Genomic DNA, 20,712 nt, shown 5'->3' with positions numbered 1-20,712 from the left:
AGGTGTACAAGTAGATGATGTAATATAAATGAATGAAGGACAAGCCAATGAGTAGGTACAAATGCAGACAGGGCAAAGAGTTAAATTGTACCACAGAGGCAAAATTCATAAGGACAAAAAATGCAGGACTGAAGGTATTTAAAAAATGCAGGACTGAAGGTAAATTAAATTTAAATACACGTAGCATTTGGAATAAGGTGGACAAACTTGTGGTGCAGTTAGAGATTGGTCGGTATGACATTGTGGGCATCACTGAGTCATGGTGGAAAGAAGGTCACAGTCGGGAGCTTTGCATCAAAGGATATACTTTGTATCGAAAGGACTGGTGTCGGGTCAGAGAATGTCGAATCTTTGTGGTGGAGTTAAGAAATTGCAACAGCAAAAAATCATTATGGAAAAAATATCATTATATGTTGCCACCCACAGCTCCAATCTGCTAATTAAATTTGCTGATGATACTACATTGATTGGCCTTATCTCAAATAATAATGAGGCAGCCTACAGAGAAGAAGTCATCTCTCTGACATAGTGGTGTCAAGAAAACAACCTCTCCCTCAATGTCACAAAAACAAATGAGTTAGTTGTGGACTACAGGAGGAATGGAGACCGGATAACCCCTATTGACATCAATGGATCTGGGGTTGAGAGGGTAAACAGCTTTAAATTCCTCAGCATACACCAAGGACCTTACGTGGACTGTAAATAGTGGCTGTGTGGTGAAAAAGGCACAAGAGCGCCTCTTTCACCTCAGACGGTTGAAGAAGTTTGGTATCGGCCCCCACATCCTAAGAACTTTCTACAGGGGGCACAACTGAGAGCATCTTGACTGGCTGCATCACTGCCTGGTATGGGAACTGTACCTCCCTTAATCGCAGGACTCTACACGGAGTAGTGCGGACAGCCCAGCACATCTGTAGATCTGAACTTCCGGTAATTTAGGACATTTACAAAGACATGTGTAAAAAGGGCCAGAAGAATCACTGGGGACCCGAGTCACCCCAACCACAAACTGTTCCAGCTGCTACCATCTGGGAAACGGTACTGCAGCATAAAAGCCAGGACCAACAGGCTCCGGGACAGCTTCTTCCACCAGGCCATTAGACTGATTTACTCACACTGACACAATTGTATTTCAATGCTATATTGACTGTCCTGTTGTACATACTATTTATTACAAATTACTATAAATTATACATTGCAGTTAGACAGAGACGTAACGTAAAGATTTTTTATGTTATGTGAAGGATGTATGTGAAGGATGTAAGAAATAAGATCAATTCAATCTATAGGCCTCCAAATAGTAACCTCGATGTGGGTTTGAGATTGCAAAGGGAACTGGAAAAGGCATGTAATAAGGGTAGTGTCACAATTCAGTAGGCAAGGGGATTGGGAAAATCAAATTGGTGGCAGATCACAAGAGGGGTATTTGTTGAATACCTACAAGATGGCTTTTTAGATCAGCTTGTGCTTGAGCCTACTCGTAGAAAGGCTGTCTGAGATTGGGTGTTGTGTAATAATCCAGATCTTATTAGGGAGCTTAAGGCAGAGGAACCCTTAGGAGGCAGTGATCATGACGCTGAACTCTTCTTCCGCCAGCTCTGTCTCCGAGCTTACTTCTTTGACAAGGACTCTCCTACACCCATCGATGACCCCTTCTCCCGTCTTCAACCCTCCTCTTCATGGACACCCCGCTCTGGTCTTCTACCTGCTCTGGATCTCTTTATTGCTAATTGCCGATGGGACATCAACCGTCTTGACTTCACCACACCCTGTTCCAATTCCAACCTCACTCCTTCCGAACGCTCTGCTCTCCACTCCCTCCGCACCAATCCCAACCTCACTATAAAACCTGCTGATAAGGGGGGAGCTGTTGTCTGGCGTATTGACCTCTACCTGGCCGAGGCACAGCGACAACTCTCTGATAACACCTCTTATTTACCCCTTGATCATGATCCCACTAAGGAGCACCAGGCCATTGTCTCCAATACCATCACCAACCTTATTAGCTCGGGGGATCTCCCATCCACTGCCACAAACCTCATAGTTCCCACACCCTGCACTTCCCGTTTCTACCTCCTACCCAAGATCCACAAACCTGCCTGTCCAGGTAGACCTATTGTCTCAGCTTGCTCCTGCCCCACTGAACTCATTTCTGCATACCTTGACACTGTCTTATCCCCCCCCACCCCCGTTCAATCTCTTCCCACCTATGTTCGTGACACTTCTCATGCTCTGAATTTTTTCAATGATTTTAAGTTCCCTGGCCCCCTCCGTCTTATTTTCACCATGGACGTCCAGTCCCTATATACCTCCATCCCCCACCGAGATGGTCTCGAAGCTCTTCGGTTTTTTTTGGATTCCAGACCTAACCAAATCCCCTCTACCACCACTCTCCTCCGTCTAGCGGAATTAGTTCTTACTCTCAATAATTTCTCCTTTGGCTCCTCCCACTTCCTCCAAACCAAGGGTGTAGCCATGGGCACCTGTATGGGTCCCAGTTATGCCTGCCTTTTTGTTGGCTTTGTGGAACAGTCCATGTTCCAAGGCTATACCGGAATCCATCCCCCTCTTTTCCTTCACTACATCGACGACTGCATTGGCGCTGCCTCCTGCACGCATGCTGAGCTCGTTGACTTCATTAACTTTGCCTCCAACTTTCACCCTGCCCTCAAATTTACCTGGTCTATTTCCAACAACTCCCTCCCCTTTCTTGATCTTTCTGTCTCCATCTCTGGAGATGGCCTATCTACTGATATCTACTATAAACCTACAGACTCTCACAGCTACCTGGACTATTCCTCTTCCCACCCTGTCTCTTGCGAAAAGGCTATCCCCTTCTCACAATTCCTCCATCTCCACCGCATCTGCTCTCAGGATGAGGCTTTTCTTTCCAGGACGAAGGAGATGTCTTCCTTTTTTAAGCAAAGGGGCTTCCCTTCGTCCACCTTCAACTCTGCTCTCAAATGCATCTCTCCCATTTCCTGCACATCTGCCCTCACCCCATCCACCCGCCACCCCACTTGGGATAGGGTTCCCCTTGTCCTTACCTACCACCCCACCAGCCTCCAGGTCCAACATATAATTCTCCGTCACTTCCGCCACCTCCAACGGGATCCCACTACCAAACACATTTTTCCCTCCCCCGTTCTTTCTGCTTTTCGCAGGGATCGCTCCCTACGCGACTCCCTTGTCCACTCGTCCCCCCCATCCCTTCCCACCGATCTCCCTCCTGGCACTTATCCTTGTAAGCAGAACAAGTGCTACACCTGCCCTTACACTTCCTCCCTCACCACCATTCAGGGCCCCAGACAGTCCTTCCAGGTGAGGCGACACTTCATCTGTGAGTCGGCTGGTGTGGTATACTGCGTCCGGTGCTCCCGGTGTGGCCTTTTATATATTGGCGAGACCTGACGCAGACTGGGAGACCATTTCGTGGAACATCTACGCTCGGTCCGCCAGAAAAAGCAGGATCTCCCAGTGGCCACACATTTTAATTCCACGTCCCATTCCCATTCTGATATGTCTATCCATGGCCTCCTCTATTGTCAAAATGAATCCAAACTCAGGTTGGAGGAACAACACCTTATATACCGGCTGGGTAGCCTCCAACCTGATGGCATGAACATTGACTTATCTAATTTCTGTTATTGCCCCTCCTCCCCTTCTTACCCCATCCCTGACATATTTAGTTGTTTGCCTGTTCTCCATCTCCCTCTGGTGCTCTCCCCCTCCTTTCTTTCTCCTGAGGCCTCCCGTCCCATGATCCTTTACCTTCTCCAGCTCTGTATCACTTTCGCCAATCACCTTTCCAGCTCTTAGCTTCATCCCACCCCCTCCGGCCTTCTCCTATCATTTCGCATTTCCCCCTCCCCCCTCTACTTTCAAATCTCTTACTATCTTTCCTTTCGGTTAGTCCTGATGAAGGGTCTCGGCCCAAAACGTCGACAGCGCTTCTCCCTATAGATGCTGCCTAGCCTGCTGTGTCCTACCAGCATTTTGTGTGTGTTGTTGTTTGAATTTCCAGCATCTGCAGATTTCCTCGTGTGAGGCAGTGATCATAATATGTTTGAATTCATACTGCAATTTGAGAGGGAGAAACATAACTCACATGTATCAGTATCGCAATGGAATAAAGGGAATTACAGAGGCATGAGAGAGGAGCTTGCCCAGGTGGGTTGGAGAGGGATACTGGCAAGGATGACGGCTGAAGTTTCTGGTAATAGTTCACAAGGTGCAGGATAGATATGTCACACAGAGGAGGAAGTTCTCAAATGGCAGGGGTAGGGAACCATGGCTGACAAAGGAAGTTAAAGACTGCATAAAAGCCAAGGAAAGGACATATGATGTAGGAAAAGTGAGTGGGAAGTTTTTAAATTCCAATAAAAGGCATCGAGAAAAGCTATAAGAAGGGAAAAGATGAAATATGAGGGCAATCTAGCAATAATATAAAACAAAATACTGTAAGTTTTTTCAGTTGTATATAGAGTAAAGGGGAGGTGAGAGTTGGTATTGGACCACTGGAAAATGATGCTGATGAGGTAGTAACGGGGGACAGAGAACAATGCAAAAAATCATTCAAAGAGAAAAGATGAAATATGAAAGCAAGCTAGCAAATAATATCAAAGTGGATAGTAAATGTTTTTTTCCAGTATGTTAAAAATAAAAGAGAAATGAGAGTGGATATAGGACCATTAGAAAATGAAGCAGGAAAAATAAAAATGGAGGAAAAGGAGATGGCTGAAACAATCAATGTTTCTGGCCGAGACCCTTCATTGGGACTGGAAAGGAAGGGGGAAGATGCCAGATTATGAAGCTGAGGGGATGGGGAGGAGAGCCAACTGGAAGGTGATAGGTGAAGCAGGTAGGTGGGGGAAGAGGAATGTAATAAACAGCTGGGAGGTGATAGATGGAAAAGGCAAGGGGCTGGAGAAGAAGGAATCTGATAGGAGGGGAGAGTAGACCATGGGAGAAAGGGAAGGAGAATGGGTTCCAGGGAGAAGTGGTAGGCAGGTGAAGAGAAGAGGTGAGAGGCCAGTTTGTGGAATAGAAAAAGAGGGAAGGGGGAGAGGAACAGAAAAGATAGCTTGGTTAAAGTGTATAACTGAAAGGAACTGAGATCAGTACAGAGTAGTCCTGCTCTCAGGCATAAGTGACATTTCACAGGAACCATTGGTTTTGGTAAATGGTGCAAGACTGAAGATTTGCTGATTGTAGTGTGAAAATCACATTGAGTCATTACAGAATAACAATGAAGGCAATGTCATCTTGTGAATTCAAATGATTTCATTAATGTGGCACAGCCAAAACTGCTAGGGAATATTATTCTTTGTGGACCAAAATTAGTTGGCTATTGTTATTAGAGTCTGGGCTACTTTCCTCAATATTTGAATGAAATTAATGTATTTGGTACAGTGAATGTAACCTGACGATACAAATGATGAATCTGTGCACCATTTGGACCATTCTACCTCAACCCGTGATTTATTCTGTTAGTGCATCTTCAGCTTCTGAGTATCGATTTCTGTCAAACAGCTAGAACTCAGAGACTATTCAGCCTATCTTCTCAAACTGGCTGTCTACCAATGTGACAGACTGGCTCCAATCCCTGGCACTTCCTCCACTGCCTTGACAATTTTTATCCGTCATGGACGTTCCCAAGTCCGGCTGGGAAAGGAGGTGGGTGAGGCACAGGGTTAGTAACCCCATCCCATAAAAACCCAGGGCTACAGAAGCTCCAAAGACCTGCTCTGTAGGAGAGGAAAATGAGCTACACATGGGGGATAATTTGAAAGACTGGCCCAGGATGGAGGATTCTTGTGAGCTGCTGTCCATGGCCTATGCCCCATTTGGGGTGACGGGCTTAAGCAGCAGGAGAACATATTTAACCACTTTCTTCCTGAAGGCTCATATTGAATCTGCCTCCAACACATTGACAGACAGGAATTCAGCAGGTCAGACAGCATCTGAGAAGGCAGAGGGCTGGTCAGTGTTTCAGAATCGGCCATCTCTTGTGTTTTCATAGAATGTAAGAGTTGAGATTTTATGTTTTAACTTTAGAGAACACTTGTTAGACTGCAGCGGAAAGTTGTATACAGCCTCACTATAGACAGAGAGGATGTGACGGCAATGAAGGACTGTAGTCACGGGGAGAGATTGGATAGGCTGGGCTTGTTTCCCTACAAGGGAAGGAGGCTGAGGGCTGATATGACAGATTATGATAGGGTCAATGATCAGATCCTTTTCCTGATAGTAGGGGCATTAAGTATAAAAACTGAGTGGGGGTGGGGAATGTCTGCACAGAAAGTGGTTGATATTTGGAGCACAGTGCCAGAGGAGGTGGTGGAATTGGACACAATCATTTCTGGGAAGATGGTGATGTACCTGGACACAGTGGCTTCTACAGGGTCAACTAAAAGTGTTATTGTCTTTTTTAACATATTTGTTATGGTCACAATACCCTGCTGGACATTAAGAACTTAAAGTACAGCAGGATTGCCCCAATTTATTTTCCTAGGTTTCTGCTTCACAGCATCATATTTCCCCCCCACCCCAACTAAATGTTTTCCCAAACTGTCTGCTCCTATCCCTCTCCAGCACTATGATGAAGGAGCTCTCCTGCCACAAGAGATCTGACAATTGACCAGGTTAATTTCCCAATACCAGATCAAGTACAGTCTCTCCTCTTTAGGCCTATCTACATATTGCATCAGGAAACCTTCCTGAACACACCTAACAAACTACACCCCATCCAAAGTCCTTGCTCTAGGAAGATGCCAATCAATATTGGGATAATTAAAATCTCCCATCATGACAACCCTATTATAGAACATAGAATAGTACAGCACATTACAGGCCCTTTGGCCCACAATGTTGTGCCGACCCTCAAACCATGCCTCCCATATAACCCCCGCCCACCTTAAATTCTTCCATATACCTGTCTAGTAGTCTTTTAAACTTCACTAGTGTATCTGCCTCCACCACTGACTCAGGCAGTGCATTCCACGCACCAACCACTCTCTGAGTGAAAAGCCTTCTTCTAATATCCCCTTTTAACTTCCCTCCCCTTACCTTAAAGCCATGTCCTCTTGTACTGAGCAGTGGTGCCCTGGGGAAGAGGTGCTGGCTGTCCACTCTGTCTATTCCTCTTAATATCTTGTACACCTCTATCATGTCTCCTCTCATCCTCTTTCTCTCCAAAGAGCAAAGCCCTAGCTCCCTTAATCTCTGATCATAATCCATACTCTCTAAACCAGGCAGCATCCTTGTAAATCTCCTCTGTACCCTTTCCAATGCTTCCACATCCTTCCTACAATGAGGCGACCGGGTTATTATTGCATCTTTCTAGAGTCTGTCTCCCTATCTGCTCCGCATTGTCCCTGTTACTATTAGGGTGATCTATAAAAACACCCAGTAGAGTTATTGACCCCTTCCTGTTTCTGACTCTACCCACACTGACTCAGTGGATAATCCCTCCATAACTTCCTCCTTTCCTGCAGCCGTGATACTATCCCTGATTAGCAATGCCACTCTCCCACCTTTTTTTGCCTCACTCCCTGTACTTTTTGAAGCATCTAAAACCCAGCACACTCAGCAGCCATCCTACCCCTGAGACATCCAAGTCTCTGTGATGGCCACAACATCATAGTTCCATGTATTGATCCACACTCCTGATCTGCCTTGCTCCTAATACTCCTTGCATTAAATTAGACTCATCTCAAGCCATCTGGCTGAGTGCATTTTTGCTCTATCATCTGCCTATCCTTCCTCACAAACTCCCTACAAACTGTCACTTCTTGTGCACCAACCACCCCATCCTCTGGCTGTTCACTTTGTTTCCCACCCTCTTGCAAATCTAGTTTAAACCCTCCCTAGTAGCATCAGCAAACTTCCCTCCCAGAATATCGGTTGCCTTGCAGTTCAAGTGCGACTTATCCCATTTATACAGATCAGCCCTTCCCCAGAAAAGGTTCCAATAATCCAAGAAATTGAAACCCTGACCCCTGCACCATCTCCTCAGACACTCATTCATCTGTGCTATTTTCCTGTTCTTCACTAGCTCATGGCACTGGGAGTAATCTGGAGATTACCACCTTGGAGGTCCTGCTCTTCAGCCTCCTTCCTAACTCCCTAAACTCACTGCGCAGGACCTCTGCCCCTCTCCTGCCTATGTCATTGATACTAACATGTACCACAACCTCCCCTTCAAGAATATTCTGCTCTGAGACATCATGAGCTCTAGCACCTGAGAAGCAGTCTCTTCTGCTGCCGCACAATCTCTTATCTGTCCCCCTAACTATCCAGTCGCCAGAAAAGGCCCTTCTGGCCCTCTGAGCCAGCAATCCCCCAATTTAATCCTAGCCTAATCACGGTACGTCTTCAGAACGTGGGAGGAAACCAGTGCTCCCGAGGAAACATGAGGTCACAGGGAGAATGTACAATCTCCTTACAGGCAATGACAGCAATAGAACCCAGGTCACCTGTACTGTGAAGTGTTTTGCTAACCATTATGCTACCATATCGCCAAAAAGATTTGGCCTCCACAGCTGCCTGTGGCAATGAATTCCCCAGATTCACCACTCTCTGGCTGAAGAAATTCCTCCTCATCTCCACTTTAAAAAGACGTTCTCTATTCTGAGGTTCGGTCCTTTGACCTTACACAGTTCCACCACAGGAAACATCCTCTCCACATCCACTCTATCAAGGCCTTTCAACATTCAGTAGGTTTCCATTAGGTCACCCCTCATTCATCTGAGTTCCAGTGAGTACAGGCCCACAGCCATCAAACGCTCTTCATATGACAAGCCTCCCAATCCCAAAATCATTTTCTTGCACCTCCTTTGAACCCTCTCCAATGTGAACACATCCTTTCTTATATAAGAGGCCCAAAATACTCCAAGTGAGGCCTCAGTAGTGCTTTATAAAGCCTCAGCATCACATCCTTGCTTTTATATTCTAGTTCTCTTGAAATGAATGCTAACATTGCATTTGCCTTCCTCACCACTGACTCAACCTGCAAGTTAGCCTTCAGGGAATCCTACACAAGGATCAAACTAGAGTCCCAGGTAGGTGGGAACCAGAGTGCCAGAACAGTTAGTGGAGAGGTTGTGAAGACAGATGTTGGTAAGACCTCTGACAAAGTTAGGAATCAAAAGGTTGAGCATGGTGCGACTAGTGTCCTGAGCTGTGTATATTTCAAAGGAAAATGTATCGTAGGAAAGGCCAATGAGCTCAGGACATGGATCAACATCTGGATTTATGACATTGTAGCCATTAGTGAAACCTGGTTTGTAGGAGGGGCAGAACTGGCAGCTTAATATTCTGGTGTTCTGCTGTTTTAGATGTGACAGAGCGGGAGGGATTAAAGGAGGAGGGGTGGTGTTACTAGTCAGGGAAAATGGCATGGCAGTGCTCCATCAGGACAAACTGGAGGCTCTAAAGATAAACCAGGAAACTATAGGTCCTGAGTCTGACATCAGCATTGGGAAAGTTATTAGAAGGCATTCTAAGGGACCAGATATATAAGTATTTGGATAGAGATGGACTGATTAAGGATAGTCTCCATTGCTTTGAGGAAGCCATGTCTAACTAATCTTATAGAGTTTTTCAAGGAAGTTACTAAGAAAATGGATGAAGGGAAGGCAGTGGAAGTTGTCTACATGGACTTTAGCAAGGTACTTGACAAGGTCCTGCATGGGAGTTTGGTCAAGAAGGTTCAATTGCTTGGCATTTAAGATGAGGTAGTAAATTGGACATTGACTTTGTGGGAGAAGCCAGAGAGTGGTAGTAGATAATTGCCTTTCTGACTGGAGGCCTGTGACTGGTGCTGTACTGCAGGGATCAAGGCTGAGTCCTTTGTTGTTTGTCATCTATATCAATGATTTGGATGATAAAATAGTTAACTGGATCAGCAAATTTATGGATGACACCAAGATTGGGAGTGTAGTGGACTGTGAGAAAGGTTATCATGGCTTGCAGAAGGCACATTAGCCTTCATAAATCAACGTCCTGTGTACAGGAGATGGGATGTTATGTTGAAATTGTATAAAACGTTGTGAGGCCTAATTTGGAGTATTGTGAGCAGTTTTGGTCACCTACCTATAGAAAAGATGTAAACAAGGTTGAAAGAGTACAGAGAAAATTTACAAGATGCTGTCGGGCCTGGAGGACCTGAGTTATAAGGAAAGGTTGGGTTGAATAGGTTGGAACTTTATTCCTTAGAATATAGAAGATAGAGAGGAGATTTGATATAGATATACAAAATTAGGAGGGGCATAGATAGGGTAAATGCAAGCAGGCTTTTTCCACTGAGGTTAGGTAGGATGATAACCAGAGGTCATGGGTTAAGGGTAAAAGGTGAAAAGTTTAAGGGGAACATGAAGGGAAACGTCTTCACTCAGTGGTTTGTGAGAGTGTGGAATGAGCTGCCAGCACAATAGTGCATGTGAGCTCAATTAAGTGAGGTTTGGGTAAGTGCATGGATAGTAGTGGTATGGAAGGCTATGGTCCCAGTGCAGGTGGATGGGAGTAGGCAGCTTAGATGGTTTGGACATGGAATAGATGAGCTGAATGACCTGTTTCTGTGCTGTACTTCTCCATGACTCTATGACTCCACAACCCTTTTATTTCTTCTGCATAACCATACATTTCCCAACATTGTATTCCATCTGTCAATTATTTGCCTATTCTCCTAAACTGTTAAAGTCCTTCTGTAGTCTCTTTATTTCCTCAAAACTACCTGTGCCTCCACCTATCTTCATATCGTCTGCAAACTTGGCCACAAAGCCATCAATTCTGTCATCCAAATCATTGACATATAACATAAAAATAATTGGTTCTAACACAGACCCCTGTGGAACACCACCAGTCACAGGCAGGCAGCCATAAAATGATCTCTTTATTCCCATTCTTTTCCTCCTGCCATTCATACAATGCTTTATCCATGCTTGAGCCTTTCCTGTAGTACCACAAGTTCTTAATTTGTTAATCACAATTCTATCTCTTTTACCATAGCATTGGAGAGGGATAGGAACAGACAAGTTAGGGAAACGTTTAATTAGAGTAAGGGGAGATATGAAGCAGGAACTTGGAAGCATAAATTGAAAACAGATGTTCTCAGGGAAACATAGGGAAGAAATGTGGCAAATGTTCAGGGGATATTTGCGTGGGGTTCTGCATAGGTACGTTCCAGTGAGACAGGGAAAGGATGGTAGGGTACAGGAAATGTGGTGTACAAAGGCTGTTGTAAATCTAGTCAAGAAGAAAAGAAGAGCTTACGAAAGGTTTATAAAACTAGGTAATGATAGAGATCTTGAAGATTATAAGGCAAGCAGGAAGGGCTTGAGAATGAAATTAGGAGAGCCAGAAGGAGCCATGAAAAGGCCTTGGCGGACAGGATTAAGGAAAACCCCAAGGCATTCTACAAGTATGTGAAGAGCAAGAGGATAAGACATGAGAGAATAGGACGAATCAAGTGTGACAATGGAAAAGTGTGTATGGAACCGGAGGAGATAGCAGAGGTACTTAATGAATACTTTGCTTCAGTATTCACCATTGGAAAGGATCTTGGCGATTGTAGGGATGACTTGCAGTGGACTGAAAAGCTTGAGCATATAGATATTAAGGAAGAGGATGTGCTGGAGCTTTTGAACAAATTCAAGTTGTATAAGTCACTGGGACCAGATGAGATGTACCCCAGGCTACTGTGGGAGGCGAGGGAGGAGATTGCTGAGTCTCTGCCAAACCGTCTTAGGGAGCTGGATCTGGATGAACTTCGGATCATTCGGGAGGCAGAGGCAGAAATAGACAGGAGTTTCAGGGAGATAGTCACCCCTAGGAGTCAGGAGACAGATAGTTGGGTGACTGTCAGGAGAGGGAAGGGTAATAGACAGGAAGAGCAGAGCACCCCTGTGGCAGTTCCCATCAACAATACGTATACCGTTTTGGATACTGTTGGTGGGGACGACCTACCAGGGACAAGTTGCAGTGGTTGCATCTCTGGCACTGAGACTGGACCCTCAGCTCAGAAGGGAAGGAGGGAAAAGAGGAGAGCAGTAGTGATAGGGGATTCAATAGTTAGGGGGACAGATAGCAGGTTCTGTGAAAGAGATCGAGAATCCCGGATGGTCTGTTGCCTCCCTGGTGCCAGGGTCCGCGATATCTCAGATCGAGTTCTCAGTATTCTCAAGAGGGAGGGTGAGCAGCCAGATGTCATGGTCCATGTAGGGACCAATGACATGGGTAGGAAGAGTGAGGAGGTCCTGAAAGGTGAGTTTAGGGAGTTAGGTGCCAAGTTAAAGGACAGGACCTCCAGGATAGCAATCTCAGGATTCCTACCAGTGCCACGTGCAGGTGGGTTTAGAAATAGTAAGATAGTGCAGATCAACATGTGGCTGAAGACATGGTGCAGGAGGGAGGGCTTCAGATTTATAGATAATTGGGCAGTTTTCCAGGGAAGGTGGAACCTGTTCCAGTGGGACGGTTTGCATCTGAACTGGAGGGGGACAAATATTCTTGCAGGTAGGTTTGCTAGAGAGGCTCCAGTGGATTTAAACTAGATACGAGGGGTGAGGGAAACCAGAGTGTAGGAACAGATGTATGGGAGAAGGAAGAAAAAGAAGACAGTAAATTTCTTTGTACTGTTAGAGATGAACAGAGAGTAAGAGGTGGAGAATTTCTTAAATGCATTTATTTTAATGCTAGAAGCATTGTAAGAAAGGTGGATGAGCTTAGAGCACAGATTGATTCCTGGAAATAAGATGTTGTAGCTATTAGTGAAACATGGTTACAGGAGGGGTGTGATTGGCAACTAAATATTCCTGGATTTTGGTGCTTCAGGTGTGATAGAATTGGAGGGACAAGAGGGAAAGGTGTTGCGTTGCTTGTCAGAGAAAATATTACAGCGGTGCTCTGGCAGGATAGATTAGAGGGCTCGTCTAGGGAGGCTATTTGGGTGGAATTGAGGAATGGGAAAGGTGTAGTAACACATATAGAGGTGTATTATAGACCACCTAATGGGGAGCGAGAATTGGAGGAGAAAAGTTGCAAGGAGATAGCAGATATTTGTAGTAAGCACAGGGTTGTGCTTGTGGGAGATGTTAATTTTCCACACATGGACTGGGAAGCCCATACTGTAAAAGGGATGGATGGTTTGGAGTTTGTAAAATGTGTGCAGGATAGTTTTTTGCAGCAATACATAGAGGTACCAACTAGTGAAGGGGCAGTGTTGGATCTTCTGTTAGGGAATGAAATAGGTCAGGTGACAGAGGTATGTGTTGGGGAGCACTTCAGGTCCAGTGATCACAATGCCATTAGTGTCAATATAATTATGGAGAAGGATAGGACTGGACCCAGGGTTGGGATTTTTGATTGGAGAAAGGCTAACTTTGAGGAGATGCGGAAGGATTTAGAAGGAGTGGATTGGGACAATTTATTTTATGGGAAAGATGTAATAGAGAAATGGAGGACATTTAAAGGAGAAATTTTGAGGGTACAGAATCTTTATGTTTCTGTTAGGTTGAAAGGAAAAGTTAAAAGTTTGAGAGAGCCATGGTTTTCAAGGGATATTGGAAACTTGGTTAGGAAAAAGAGAGATCTACAATAAATATAGGCAGCATGGAGTAAATGAGGTGCTCGAGGAATATAAAGAATGTAAGAAGAATCTTTTAGAAAGAAATTAGAAAAGCTAAAAGAAGATACAAGGTTGTTTTGGCAAGTAAGGTGAAAATAAATCCGAAGGGTTTCTACAGTTATATTAATAGGAAAAGGATAGTGAGGGATAAAATTGGTCCCTTAGAGAATCAGAGTGAACAGCTATGTGTGGAGCCAAAAGAGATGGGGGAGATTTTGAACAATTTCTTTTCTTTGGTATTCACTAAGGAGAAGGATATTGAATTGTGTAAGGTAAGGGAAACAAGTAGGGAAGTTATGGAAACTATGATGATTAAAGAGGAAGAAGTACTGGTGCTTTTAAGGAATATAAAAGTGAATAAATCTCTGGGTCCTGACAGGATGTTCCCTAGGACCTTGAGGGAGGTTAGTATAGAAATAGCAGGGGCTCTGACAGAAATATTTCAAATGTCATTAGAAACGGGGATGGTGCTGGAGGATTGATGTATTGCTCATGTGGTTCCATTGTTTAAAGAAGGTTCTAAGAGTAAACCTAACAATTATAGGCCTGTCAGTTTGACATCAGTGGTGGGTAAATTAATGGAAAGTATTTTTAGAGATGGTATATATAATTATCTGGATAGACAGGGTCTGATTTGGAAAAGTCCACATGGATTTGTGTGTGGAAGGTCATGTTTGACAAATCTTATTGAATTTTTTGAAGAGGTTACTAGGAAAGTTGATGAGGGTAAAGCAGTGGATGCTGTCTATATGGATTTCAGTAAGGCTTTTGACAAAGTTCCGCACAAAAGGTTAGTTAGGAAGGTTCAATCTTTAGGTATTAATATTGGAGTAGTAAAATGGATTCAACAGTGGCTGGATGGGAGATGCTAGAGAGTAGTGGTGGATAACTGTTTGTCAGGTTGGAGGCCGGTAACTAGTGGTGTGCTTCAGGGATCTGTACTGGGTCCAATGTTGTTTGTCATATCCATTAATGATCTGGATGATGGGGTGGTAAATTGGATTAGTAAGTATGCAGATGATACTAAGGTAGGTGGCATTGTGGATAATGAAGCAGGTTTTCAAAGCTTGCAGAGAGATTTAGGCCAGTTAGAAGAGTGGGCTGAACGATGGCAGATGGAGTTTAATGCTGATAAGTGTGAGGTGCTACATTTTGGTAGGAGTAATCCAAATAGGACATACATGGTAAATGGTAGGGCATTGAAGAATGCAGTAGAACAGAGTGATCTAGGAATAATGGTGCATAGTTGCCCGAAGGTGGAATCTCATGTGGATAGGGTGGTGAAGAAAGCTTTTGGTATGTTGGCCTTTATAAATCAGAGCATTGAGTATAGGAGTTGAGATGTAATGTTAAAATTGTACAAGGCATTGGTAAGGCCAAATTTAGAGTATTGTGTACAGTTCTGGTCACCAAATTATAGGAAATATGTCAACAAAATAGAGAGAGTACGGAGAAGATTTACTAGAATGTTACCTGGGTTTCAGCACCTAAGTTACAGGGAAAGGTTGAACAAGTTAGGTCTTTATTCTTTGGAGCATAGAAGGTTAAAGGGGGACTTGATAGAGGTATTTAAAATTATGAGGGGGCTAGATAGAGTTGATGTGGATAGGCTTTTTCCATTGAGAGTAGGGGAGATTCAAACAAGAGGACATGAGTTGAGAGTTAGGGGGCAAAAGTTTAAGGGTAACACGAGGGGGAATTTCTTTACTCAGAGAGTGGTAGCTGTGTGGAACGAGCTTCCAGTAGAAGTGATAGAGGCAGGTTTGGTATTGTCATTTAAAGTAAAATTGGATAGGTATATGGACAGGAAAGGAATGGAGGGTTATGGGCTGAGTGCGGGTTAGTGGGACTAGGTGAGAGTAAGCATTCGGCATGGACTAGAAGGGCCGAGATGGCCTATTTCCATGCTGTAATTGTTATATGGTTATATATGATCTTTGCATCATCAATGGGGATGGGAGAGGTTCCAGAGGATTGGAGGGTTGCAGATGTCATTCCCTTATTCAAGAAAGGGAGTAGAGATAGCCCAGGAAATTACAGACCAGTGAGTCTTACTTCAGTGGTTGGTAAGTTGATGGAAAAGATCCTGAGAAGCAGGATTTATGAACATTTGGAGAGGCATAATATGATTAGGAATAGTCAGCATGGCTTTGTTAAAGGCAGGCCGTGCCTTACGAGCCTGATTGATTTTTTGCGGATGTAACTAAGCACATTGATGAAGGTAGATCAGTAGATGTAGTGTATATGGATTTCAGCAAGGCATTTGATAAGGTACCCCATGCAAGGCTTAGTGAGAAAGTAAGGGGGCATGGGATCTAAGGGGGCATTGCTTTGTGGATCCAGAACTGTCTTGCCCACAGAAGGCAAAGAATGGTTGTAGATGGGTCATATTCTGCATGGAGGTCGGTGACCAGTGGTGTGCCTCAGGGAACTGTTCTGGGACCCCTTCTCTCTGTGATTTTTAGAAATGACTTGGAGGGATGGGTTCGTAAGTTTGTTGATGACACAAAGGTTGGAGGTGTTGTGGATAGTGTGGAGGGCTGTCAGAGGTTACAGCGGGACTGAGGTGGTTCATTTTGGTAGGTCAAATATGATGGCAGAATATAATATTCATGGTAAGACTCCTGGCTGTGTGGAGGATCAGAGGGATCTTGGGGTTCGAGTCCATAGGACACTCAAAGCAACTGCACAGGTTGACTCTGTGGTTAAGAAAGCATACACTGTATTGCCCTTCATCAACCCTGAGATTAAGTTTAGGAGCCGAGAGGTAATGTTACAGCTATATCGGACCCTGGTCAGACCCCACTTGGAGTACTGTGGTCACCTCACTACAGGAAGGATGTGGAAACCATAGAAAGGGTGCAGAGGAGATTTACAAGGATGTTGCCTGGATTGGGAAGCATGCCTTATGAGAATAGGTTGAGTGAACTCGGCCTTTTCTCCTTAGAGTGACGGAGGATGAGGGGTGACCTGATAGAGGTGTATAAGATGATGGGAGGCATTGATCATATGGACAGTCAGAGGCTTTTTCCCAGGGCTAAAATGGCTAGCACGAGAGGACACAGTTTCAAGGTGCTTGGAAGTAGGTACAGAGGAGATGTCAGTGGTAAGTATTTTATGCAGAGAGTGGTGTGTGCGTGGAATGGGCTGCCGGCGATGGTGGTGGAGGCGGATGTGATAGGGTCTTTTAAGAGACTCCTGGGTAAGTACATTTAACTTAGAAACATAGAGGGCTATGGGTTACCCTAGGAAATTTCTGAAGTAAGTACATGGTTGGCACAGCTTTGTGGGTTGAAGGGCCTGTATTGTACTGTAGGTTTTCTATGTTTTTAAAATGCTGGAGGAACTCAGCAGGCCAGGCAGCATCTATGGAAAAGAGTATAGTCGAAGTTTCGGGTCGAGACCCTTCAGCAGGACTGGAGAAAAAAGAATTGAAGAAAAGAGTAAGAAGGTAGGGGAGGGGAGGAAGAAGTACAAGGTGGTAGGTGATAGGTGAAACTGGGAGGTGGGGAAGGGGTGAAGTAAAGAGCTGAGGTCGATTGGTGAAAGAGAGAAAGGGTTGAGGAAGGGAAATCTGACTTGAAAGGACAGGCCATGGAAGAAAGGGTGAAGAGCACCAGAAAGGGTGATAGGCAGTTAAGGAGATAAAGTGAGAGATGGAAGTGGGAATGGGGAATAGAGAAGGGTGTACGATTACCGAAAGTTCAGGAAATCAGTCTTCATGCCATCAGGTTGGAGGCTACCCAGATGGAATATAAGGTGTTGCTTCTCCAACCTGAATGTGGCCTCATCGCAGCAGAAAAGGAGTCCATGGACCGACATGTTGGAAGACTGAAGCCCTTACCATTTGCCAGATTGCAGTATATCCCTTTTATCCTCTTGCTCTGGACTACGTCTCATCTTTAATTGATAAGAACACCTCTGGCAATGCTGTTCAGTGTTGTTAAGCTGGTTTATATTCCCAATGCAGGTTGTGACACAACAGAAGAGAAGAATCCATACTAATTCCAAGTAAACCTTCTGCTCTTTCCCTGTCAACAAACTTGCAGATTGTTTCAATAAGCTCAAAGCACCTTTCCTTATCCCAAAAGCAGCACCTGACTTCAGTGGAATATGGATGTGATTTTTTTTCAGAGCAGATGTCATAGAGTCTTTGGTATGAGAGTTTATGAAACACACCCTTTAGCTAACCCCTACCAGGGATACGGTTCCTCTGTCCTCACCTACTACCCCACCAGTTTCCGCATCCAGCACATGACTGTGCACAACTCCCTCCATCTCCAATAGGATCCAACCACCTAGCACATCCTTCCCCCCACACACATACACACTTTCTGCTTCCACAGGGATTATTCCCAACTTGACTCCTTTCTCCATTCGTCCCTCCCCACGGATCTCCCTCCTGGCACTTACTCTTGCATGCGGAACAATTGCTACACCTGCCCCTACACCTCCTCCCTCACTACCATTCACGGTCCCAAACAGTCCTTCCAGCTGAGGTGACACTTCACCTGTGAGTCTGCTGGGGCCATATACTGTGTCTAATGCTCCCAGTGTGGCCTCCTGTATATCGGTGAGACCCAGTGTAAATTGGTAGACCACTTCACCGAACACTTATGCTCCATCTGCCAGAAGAAGCAGGATCTCCCAGTGGCCACCCATTTTAATTCCACTTCCCATTTCCATTCCGATATGTCCATTCATGGCCTGTTCTACTGTCGCAATGAGGCCACACTTAGGTTGCAGGAACAACAACTTATATTCTGTGTGGGTAGCCTCCAACCTGATGGCATGAACATTCCTCATCCCCTTTTTCCCTCTCACACCTTATCTCCTTGCCTGCCCATTGCCTCCCTCTGGTGCTCCTACCCCCTTTTATTTCTTCCATGGCCTTCTGTCCTCTTCTATTAAATTCCCCCTTCTCCAGCCCTCTATCTCTTTCACCAGTCACTTCCCAGCTTTTTACTTCACCCCTCCCCCTCCCAGTTTTGACTATCACCTTGTCCTTCTCCCTCTTCGCCTCCCACCTTTCAAATCTATTCCTCACCTTTTTTTTCTCCAGTCCTGCTTGAAGGGTCTCGACCTGAAACGTCGACTGCACTTTTTTCCATAGATGCTGCTCGGCCTGCTGAGTTTCTCCAGCATTTTGTGTGTGTTGCTGCCTTAGGGACTCCAGTTCTGTATTTTACCCTGGGGCTTTACTCCCGAAGCATTCCCATAAGTGGGTATAGCCGCAAGGCAGAGGAGGTTTGAGATCAGAGTTTTCCTTCTAGATGAGCTGCCAACCGTGGCTGCCGAGTCCCGTCTTCCCACATTGCACATAACACCATAACACAGACAGCAGAGCACAGGATCAGGCCATTCAGCCCATAGTAATCATTTCCTTTTGTGCCTTGCCTGTTTCGCTACAGATACAGTCCTAATGTCTTAGATACAGACTCTCTCCCCACTTGGATGGCGTCAAGTAACAGAAATCTGAACCAGACGTGTGCTGGGATCTCTGATTAGTTTTGTTTTTGCAATTTATTTTTATTGAAGTTCATCATCAAACAAACATTTCCATAAGATGTATTTCAGATATTGTACATATATATCATATAGTCATATATGCCACAAATCTCCACATAATATTTATCTGAGGTATACACTTATAGAAGAGGGAGGAAAGAAAGAACAAGCGAAAGGAGAAAACTATGTACAAGTAGGGAGTGATCTTTTTTTTAACAACATTTTCATTGATTTGTGAGGATAAAATCAGGCCTTTGAGCTGTTATGTAGTGAAACCATTTTTCCCAGTATGAATCAAATTGTTCCAACTTATGATTAACAGATGCTGTTATCTTCTCCATTTTGTAAATGTCCATTGTAATTTCCATCCATGCATTTAAGGTTGGGCTCTCCTGTGATAACCATTTCCTAGTAAGAGTCTTTTTATCAGCCACCGGCAGTATATTCATTAAATATTTATCTCTTTTCAACCATTCTTGAGGTATATACCCAAAATATATGGTCTTACTTTCTAAAGGTATTTCACATTTAAAGATGTTTTGTAGGGCAATGTGTATCCCACTCCAATGGTTGGGTGGCAGTGTGAAATGTGAGGAGGATGTTATGAGAATGAACAGGTTGGACAGGTTGAGTGAGTGGGCAGATCCGTGGCAGATGTGATTTAATGTGGATAAATGTGAGGTTATCCATTTTGGTGGCAAGAACAGTAAGGCAGATTACTATCTGAATGGTGTCAAGTTAGGAAAAGGGGAAGTACAAGAAGATCTAGATGTCCTTGTTCATCAGTCACTGAAAGTAAGCATGCAGGTACAGCAGGCAGTGAAGAAAGCTAATGGCATGTTGGCCTTCATAACAAGGGGAGTTGAGTATAGGAGCAAAGAGGTCCTTCTGCAGTTGTACAGGGCCCTGGTGAGACCACACCTGGAGTATTGTGTGCAGTTTTGGTCTCCAAATTTGAGGAAGGACATTGCAGCGTAGGTTCACGAGGTTAATTCCCAGGAGGGCGGGTCTGTCATATGTTGAAAGATTGGTGCAACTGGGCTTGTATACACTGGAATTTAGAAGGATGAGAGGGGATCTGATTGAAACATATAAGATTATTAAGGGATTGGACACGCTAGAGGCAGGAAACATGTTCGCAATGTTGGGGGTGTTCAGAACCAGAGGCCACAGTTTAAGAATAAGGGGTAGGCCATTTAGAACGGAATTGAGGAAAAGCTTTTTCACCCAGAGAGTTGTGGATCTGTGGAATGCACTCCCTCAGAAGGCAGTGGAGGCCAATTCTCTGGATGCTTTCAGGAGTTAGATAGAGCTCTTAAAGATAGCAGAGTCAAAGGATATGGGGAGAAGGCAGGAATGGGGTACTGATTGTGGATAATCAGCCATGATCACAGTGAATGGCAGTGCTAGCTTGAAGGGCCGAATGGTCTACTCCTGCACCTATTGTCTGTTGTCTATTGTCTTTGATAAAGGGGCAATCCCAGAAAATTTGATAATTGTTTGCATTTTGATTTTCACAATTTCTCCAGCAAACAGAGAGGTTATTATCATAATGGAATAATCTATTTATTTTAATA

General features: G+C 44.5%; 1 protein-coding gene across 1 annotated transcript in view; it reads left to right on the top strand.

The window, feature by feature from the left end:
• LOC140737592 (complexin-1) overlaps positions 1-20,712 on the top strand; it is a 132,247-nt gene that overhangs the window by 79,836 nt on the left and 31,699 nt on the right. The gene's annotated exons all lie outside the window — the stretch shown is intronic.

Source organism: Hemitrygon akajei, chromosome 13 (assembly GCF_048418815.1).
Source record: "Hemitrygon akajei chromosome 13, sHemAka1.3, whole genome shotgun sequence".
NCBI lineage: Eukaryota > Metazoa > Chordata > Chondrichthyes > Myliobatiformes > Dasyatidae > Hemitrygon > Hemitrygon akajei.
Note: the sequence above shows the minus strand (reverse complement) of the source record. Positions and strands in the feature narration are given on the sequence as shown.